We start from the raw sequence: 7484 nt of genomic DNA, 5'->3' as shown, positions 1-7484 counted from the left end.
TCCTATAACACAGAACAAGCTAGGTAACATACAAATATCTGTGCATGAGTTCGCCAAGCTAATTAAGAACCTTGATTCCAGTAAAGCAACTGGCCCTGACAACATCCCAATTATAGTGTTAGAAAAGCTTCAACCAGAACTTGCTCCCATACTTACAAAACTGTTTAAGCGTTGCCTTAAGGAGAAGTGCTTTCCAACACTCTGAAAGACCTCATCAGTTTGCCCTGTATTTAAGAATTCAGGTGATAAGTCATCTCCCTCTCAGTACAGACCAATAAGTCTCCTGTGCATCATGAGTAAGCTGCTGGAATCCATATTAAATAAAGTAGTCAACCACCTCAGCAGAAATAACTTTCTTAGTGATATGCAATATGGTTTCCGTTCTGCTAGATCTACAGCAGATGTGCTAATGGTTATATCTCATAGGATTAGTGAATCTCTTGGCAAAGGCTTCCTTTCTAGGACAATTGCTCTTGACATATCAAAGGCCTTCGACAAGGTATGGCATAAAGGCCTACTTCACAAGGTTTCCGCTACGGTATAACTGGAAATGTTTTCTCAATAATTAAATCATTTCTCTCTGATAGGTTCATAAGAGTAGTGGTTGATGGACAAAAATCAGAGGCCCACAGTATTAATGCTGGAGTTCCTCAAGGGTCAATCCTGGGCCCAACTCTCTTCCTGATCTACATCAATGATCTCCCTAAACACATACTTAAACCATTCGTTGACATCTATGCTGATGACACAACCATCTACAGCAACACATCAAAGGCTGTAAATGACAAAGCTCTCTTTGATTCTCTCTCCTCTGATCTCGAGCGCGTGGTTCAGTGGGGGAAGACGTGGCTGGTTACCTTTAATGCATCTAAAACCAAACTCCTATCCTTACATCATCAATGCTCTGATCCCCATCTGGCATCAATTGTGATGGATGACTCTCGTCTGGGTGAGGCCCCGTGTTTTGACAAGCTTCTGGGTTTGATCTTTACTCCTGATCTGAAATGGAACACGTAGATCAAGTCTGTTGCCAAGGTCGCTGCAAAGATGGTGCGATCCTTCTACCGCTCCAGAAGATATCTCAGTAATGATGCAATTCTCTATCTATATAAAAGCCAAGTACGTCCAAGGATGGAATACTGTTGCCATATCTGGGCAGGAGCTGCTAAAAACAGCCTATCCTGCCTTGACAGAGTACAAAATAGACTTTGTGGCTTAGTGGAGGATGCCCTTTTCTCTACCCTGCAACCTCTCTCCCACAGAAGAGACGTTGCGAGCCTATCCTTGTTTTATTGTTATTTCCATGGCAGGTGTTCGTCTGAACTCCAATCTCTGGTCCCCCCTTGCTAATCTTTCATGAAAAACACCCGTCTAGCTGAATCCACTGTGAAAAATTTCCTCCACTCTATACCTGTGCCTAAATCAAAACGCGGATTCCATGAACAAAGCTTCTTTCTTAGAACTGAACGCCTGTGGAACTCTGTTCCGTCTGCCTGCTTTCCACCTGACTACAACCTGGATGTCTTCAAGTCCAATGTAAACAAATTCCTGATGAACCGCCCCCCCCTTAAGTAGACACTTTATTAATTCTCCACACTAACGCACTGTACTTACAATAACACTTATCCCTGAGTGGCTTCTGGGCCTTGATAAGTGGTGACCACCTTGTAAAAAGAAAAAAAAACAAAATATATATAATTTTGTTTATCTATACTTTGCAATAACTCTTCGGTGTGCCCCAGGGGCTCTTTTAGGACTAATAAACACACTTTATTTTTGGAACTATTTTACCATATTTGTCCAAAATTTTCTGTGTATGTGTATTTAGCAGTTTTGCATGGTGTTAAACTCAAATTTAAATATATTAAAGCCTTGGGGACTTTTGGAGCTAAATTGGAGGGGTGTTAACGAGCATCCCTCCCCCCTCTCTGGCTTTCTTACTCTTTCTATTTTCTCTCTCTGTGTCTCTATAAGAGAATAGAGAGGGAGAGAGGGAGAGAGGTGAGTAAACGTGGAGGTAGACACGTTTACCAGAACCAAAGGTCAGCTGACCAAATTACGTATGTGTGACGTGGTTGGCTAGATCTAAGAGATTTGATTTGAGCTTTGAAGAAGACGGACGTTTTCCGTGGTCTCCCCCCTCTTAACTGAGGAGGGGGGAGACGAACGCTGACGTGTGTGAAGAAGAACTAACACAAGCCGATTTCACTTCCACTTCTGCAGAACCTCTGGGGAAAGTGAAATAAAAAACTATAAAACCATTTCATCGTCTTGGAGTGATAAATCTTCATCAAACAGGTATCAAGTCTCCCTCCAGGATGAGAAATTGCCAGATGGTTCAACAGCGAGAAACAGAGGTAGGTTCAGAAATTACATGTCACACACACGATTCCCTTTATGATAATCAAACACACAACCATTTATATTAGAGACAATCACACGGAATCTTTCTTATGTTATATAGAAAACGTAAAATGTGCCCCTAAATGAAGAACTCTAATAACATATTCAAATGTAACGAAAGCTCAATTTGGTACCCCTCAAGGATAACCTCAATGAAGAACGAATATATAACAGGGGGGCAAATGATGAACTTAGTTATTTCTTTTTTTGCATGGTGCAGAACTCAAATTTACATATGTTAAGGCCTAAAACTGCCCCGTTTGTTCATTTTCACCAGGATTTGACATCCCCTGGGGACTTTTAGGGCTTACTGGGAGGGGGATGCCGAACTTCGTCATTTTTTTTATGCCTCGTTCACTGTGAACTCACAGGGGACCATGCATGCTTCACTTGTTTTCTCGGTATTTAACTTTTCTATTCATTTTTTGAAACACTCCTAAATATTTTTATGGTCGTTAAAGTCACTTAGTAATTGGTGAGGTTTAGAGATTTGCTTATTAATTTGTTAATTTTAATATCATTAATTTGTTACTTTTAATATCATTAATTTGTTAATTTTAATATCATTAATGAGTTTGTATGTTGGAATGTTGAACGAAGTTTATTGTTTTATGTTACTTTGATTGTTAATCGTTTGCAGGTCACTGTCTAGAGTTATTTATTGTTGAGGTATGTCTTTCTTAACTAAGATTTATACATCACTTCTGTGTCCATCATTGCGTATGTGATTATATCATGCATTATTTTTTTATATTTAATTGGTTGATATCTTTAAGGAATGTTTATTGCAGGCATATAACTTTGGGTTTATATTTATCAATTAGTATTAGAAGTTTTTCGTGATTGGTTATAATTCCTCTGCAGTTCCATTATAGGATTGTTTTACTTGGTATTTTTATGGAGGTAGTTTACATCTGTTTTCCCTGGTGTTGTTTACATAGGTCAACTCTTTAGTTTCCATTTTTTCTGTTAGGCTGAATCTATTTTTGGCATTTATTGATCTTAGTGGTTCTGTAAATTGGCTTTTTGGTTTTGATGACTTTAAGATGATAAAGTTGGAAAGCTATTTTAGATTCTGAGTGATGTTCTGTCTTGTTGCTATTTGGTTTTGCTCAGGATTGTCATTTTTACAATCAAGTTGATGATTTTTGTGAATTTTGTTTCTTGGCTGAGGAAGTTTGTATTTGGGCTGTAGTTTTTGAAATTATTTAGGGCAGAGTGATTTATGTTCATTCATAGGATTGTTTTAGATAATTGGTGTTTCTGGTGTTGTGATTGTATTATTTTTGTGAAGTTGGAATGAGTTTTTTTATTTTACTAATGAAGCTGGCCCAGTCACTCAGATCCAGCTGGATTAATGTTTTACAAAGTTCTTCATATTTGTCCTGTTTTTTTTTTCTTTTCTCTTGAACTCTTTGCAAGTAGGTAGTTGTATTATTCCCTATTATCAACTTGTGTGCTTCATGGTATGTTGTTCATTGTTACAAGATTTGGCATAGACTGGACATTCACCATTACAGTTTGCACATTTGATGAGGTTTTACATCACTTTATATGGTGGTCGAGATCTTTAAAGTCGCATTTCCTACACATCTCTCGTTCGCTACAAGTCTCCATGCTGATCATATCTTAAAGAGTTAGCAACAAACTGCTCAACCTTCTTTACACTATAACCTATTTGCATTTTCTATGGTATTTTGGAAATGTTGAAAGCCATTATGTGTTTATTTCTATAGTTTTATCTTTTTTAATTGAGAAACATTTTGACTTCAATGACACTTTGTTTTTTCAATTTGTTCTTTATTTCTTCTGTTGTACAGAGAGAAGATTCTTTGTTTCTTACTTGCATTAAGGGATTTGTGAGGTTTGGATTGAGAGGTTGTGAAATATTGTCATTTTCAGAAGGAAATATGCATAATTCTTCTTCTCTATTTTAACAAGAAGTATTCTATTTTTTTTTTTTTTTTTTTGCTATTTGACAGAACAGTCATATTGCTAGTAATCACTTCTTCTATTATCAATGGAGATTTGTTGATGAATCTAGGAAAGGATCCTTTTCATTATCCGAGTTCAAATTCTTCGAAATTACATCTGAGTGTTTCTCACCCACCAGGGAGCCTGGAGTATGTCATGGGGGACTACATGAGTGACAAGGTGAGAGATCCAGAATACCAGTTATCTCACCCAGAACACCATCTCAAATCCCAGTATATAAGAAAAGTTCCTGCAGTCATGTCTGGGCCTATGCCTCACCCAGATGATTGACCTTCTAGTATATATGATAGTAAATTAGGGATAGTTCTGCAAACACTGTTCAGTGGTTCTATACTCCTATGAATTTGTTCTCTTTTTTGTGGATTCATTTTCATATTAAAAACCCTTCTTTTATTTAAAAAGAAAATATAACTTTGTTTATATATGTGTCGTGGAATTTTTTTGGTATCCACACTGGATTTCAGAAATTATTTTGTTGTCATCTAGATACCATATAAAACGGTAGTTAATCATTCTTTCGAACGTTTTGCATAGGCAGCTTGTGAGAGCTATTGGTCTGTAGTTTTCTGGGTTTGATGTATCTTTTCCCAGTTTGGGTATTGGTATTATTGTTGCATTTTTCAATGAAGTTGGGAAATCTTTTGTTTCCCATATTTTATTATAAATTTTGAGGAGTTTTAATGATTCTGGTGGAATTTCTTTAAGGAAGCTGTAGTGCACTTCATCTGGTCCTACAGCTGAGTTATGGGATTTTTCTATGGCGGTTTCTAGTTCATTGAGGGAGAAGATTTCATTGTAAGGCTCTTGGTTTTTGGAGTTACAGTTTATTTTCTACTTTTCTTCTTAAGTATTTGGAATTGTCTATTGTAGTGTTTTGATGATGAATTTTCGGCAAAGGTTTTAGCTAGTGTGTTAGCAATATCTTTTTTATCAGTTATTTTCTGTTTATTTGTGAGAAGGTGTTTAATTGGATTCGGATTATATTTTCCAGTTATTTTCCTAATCATTTCCCAGACAGTTTTGGGTTTAGTGGTGATGTTGATTTTGTTGACAAATTGTTGTCAGCAGGATCTTTTGCATTCTTTGTTTTTTGAGTTTTAGCTCTTTGGTGTTTGTATTCTATTAAGTTGTTCGTTGTGGATTGTTTTTTAAATTTCTTAAGTCTGCCTTTCTCTGTCTAATGGCCGTTTTACATTCTGGATTGAACAATGGTTTTTTTTTTTTTTCCGGAGGAGAATTTTTGGGTATGCATTTTTTGGCTATTGTTATGAGTACTTCCGTGAATTCTTCTATTGTTTGGATTTGATGTTCTGTTAGTTTTAGTGAACAAAGTTCTTTAAATTCGGCCCAGTTGGCTTTGTTTGTGTTCCACCTGGGTATGTGGTTTTGGATGGAGTTACTGTAATTGATTATAATAGGAAAGTGATCACTTCCACAGGGTTCTTCGTAAGTGCTCCATGTATAATCCAAGAAGCTTGATGGATCACACATGGTAAGATCAATGGCACTAGTTGATCCATTTGTTGGATTTAAGTATGTAGGATTTTTTTGATTGAGAAGGCACAAGTTATTTTTGTTAATTAATTGTTCAATTTTGTTTCCTTTTGAGTTTGTGATTTCGCATCCCCATAACGTACTGTGGCAGTTAAAGTCTCCTAGAAGAATGAATGCTAAAGGTACTTGTTTAATTAAATTTTCTAGTTCATTTTCATTTATTGGTTCATGAGGAGGAAGGTATATTGAGCAGATTGTGATTGTTTTGTGTAATGTGACTTGAGTTGTAATTGCTTGGAGATTTGTTTTGACAGAGAAATTGCTTTGAGGTATGTTATTCCTTACAAGAATTGAGGTGCCTCCATTAGCACGAAGGCCTGTGTTATGGAAATAGTTGTATTGTTCATAGTTTGGTGTTTTGAAATGGTTATTGTTTTGTAGGAAGGTTTCTTGTAAGCAAACAATGACAGGGTTGAAGAGTGAGATAAGTATAAGAAGTTCATTATAGTTAGATCTTATTCCACGACAATTCCATTGGATAATTTGTTGTTTTATTTCTATCCATGAGGATGTTTAGTTTTCCTCTATTTCCATCTCTTTAAAAGTAGAGTGTTTATCTTTTGTTGGAGTTTGTGTCTTTGGTGAAGTGTTTTGCTGGGTTTTTTCTTTTTTTTTGTTTGGATCTGGACATCGATCTAGATCTTGCTTGAGATGTTGCCATTTTGGCTTCTTGTTCATTTTTTCCCTCTTGATTACTTGTGTTTGGTTTTTTTTTTATCTAGGGTGTTTTCGGTTTCCATTTTTTCTAGAATTTGGAATCTATTTTGAGTGTCTATTGTTTGGTTTTCTTCTTTTCTGGAACGTTCTTTATTTGCTGTTTTATCATTGCTTATGTTTTTATTAATTTCTGGTGGTTGTTTTGTTGGTTTCTGTGATAATTTTTTTAATGGTTCTGTTGTGGATGGAATATTATTTTCTTTGTTTGGATTTGTTATTTCTATTTTGTTTCCCAGATTTGAGTATTTTTCTTTTATTCTATTTTGAAATTCTGGCCATTCTTTAATATTTAATGTAATCAGTTTGTTTATCAGCTCCCTATATTGATCATGTATTTCATTATGTTGGTATGGTTTAGTTGTCTTTTTTGTTGTCTCAGCATATGTGTTGTCTTTCATGTACGTCTCAACTATTTTTCTGGCTTCTGGAAAGGTTGTGTTTTTCTTGTACTTCTATAATTTCTCTTTCTTTTTTATGTTTTGCATATTTTAGAGAAAACCGGGCCATCTTCTTTGCAGTTAGCGCATTTCACCTCATTTATGCATTTTTCTTCGGTGTGGTCAGGCTCTTTGTTGCCACATTTTCCACATTTTTATTCCTTTACAGGCTTCTTTATGATGTCCATATTTTTAGCAATAGAAACATCTTAATAGGTCTGGGATATATTGGTCTACTTTTACATTTAAGTAGCCAATTTTTATTTCCTTAGGTATTGTTGGTTTGTTAAACGTTAGTATGTATGTATTGGTGATTATTTTATTGTTTTTTTTATGTTTATGCGGATGTGGTTGATTACTCCTTGTTTTTCTAATTCG

The sequence above is a fragment of the Euprymna scolopes genome, chromosome 15 (assembly GCF_053919585.1).
Source record: "Euprymna scolopes isolate OS-2025 chromosome 15, ASM5391958v1, whole genome shotgun sequence".
Lineage (NCBI taxonomy): Eukaryota > Metazoa > Mollusca > Cephalopoda > Sepiida > Sepiolidae > Euprymna > Euprymna scolopes.
Note: the sequence above shows the minus strand (reverse complement) of the source record.